Source organism: Meleagris gallopavo, chromosome 6 (genome assembly GCF_905368555.1).
Source record: "Meleagris gallopavo chromosome 6, MGAL_WU_HG_1.1, whole genome shotgun sequence".
In the NCBI taxonomy this organism is placed as follows: Eukaryota; Metazoa; Chordata; class Aves; order Galliformes; family Phasianidae; genus Meleagris; species Meleagris gallopavo.
In genome coordinates, this window is record NC_139409.1 from 25,606,619 (window position 1) to 25,607,567 (window position 949).

Here is a 949-nt window from a genome sequence, read left to right on the forward strand (position 1 = left end):
TGTTTCATCAGTAGTACCTTGACAAATGCATCATTGTTTATGGACCACTGTTACATGTCCAACAATAGACAAGCCAGGTAGAAGACAGGGCTTATACTTCAGCACATACTAATGAGGTTATTCTTCATGCAGCTCCCTGTGGCCAGATGCTGTACTTGGATGGTGTCCCACAGGCACTCTGTGTGTACAGCTACAAACAGTAAGTTGTAAAACCGCAGTTTAACTGTCAATTTTGCTAGAGAAAACCAGAAATGAGTATCAGAGGTAAAAGGTGTACCGCACTGCTGATAAGGGAGGACTCTACATCCCCCTCCTCACCTGCAAAAACAATATGATACTGCTTAGGCTTTTGCCTAAACCTTCAACATTCAACACTTCTAATATATGTGCATAGTAGGGCATGTTCTTCTGCCCACAGAAACAATTTCAAAAGGCTACTACGTCTATGAAATTTCAGAGTCTGTGTTCACACTCTTGCATGTTAGCAGGTAGAACAGCAGGGCCCCAGCTCTATCTTGGCCAAATGATTTAACTCTTATAGAAGTAATATTACCTCCCTCTCAAAACAGACACTAGTGCTGCATTTAACTGCTGCCACTCCTTGAAGCATCTCAAAGGCTGTCAGGAGGCAGACTGGGAAGGTCTACTGCCTCCCTCCTTGCCCAGGAAAGTGAACAGCATGAGTTCCCCTGCTGGGTTCGACTTGTCCAGAGCAAGGACAAGTGACCATCACCTTCTCTAAATGCTTCAAACTTTATGGCACGAATTATTTAGTCTCGTCAGACTTCAAAAAGCCTTTGTCATCTGTCAGAAGCAGCTTCGTCCCTCCCCATGTGCCAAGCAGTGCTGTTTTGTAATGAACAGCTTCCATCAGAGCGCACATTTTCTCATCCTGTCTGACTCTGCTGATCATTCTTGTAATTAAGTCTCTTTTGATTCTCTTTGGCAG

At 44.0% G+C, this 949-nt stretch overlaps 1 long non-coding RNA gene across 1 annotated transcript in view; it reads left to right on the plus strand.

Moving 5' to 3' along the window:
- The window catches only part of LOC104911402 (uncharacterized), an 80,958-nt gene that overhangs the window by 48,822 nt on the left and 31,187 nt on the right, over positions 1-949 (plus strand). Inside the window, exon 5 of the long non-coding RNA XR_014884246.1 lies at positions 133-199. This is a non-coding gene — a long non-coding RNA (uncharacterized LOC104911402). The remainder of the gene's footprint in view (positions 1-132; positions 200-949) is intronic.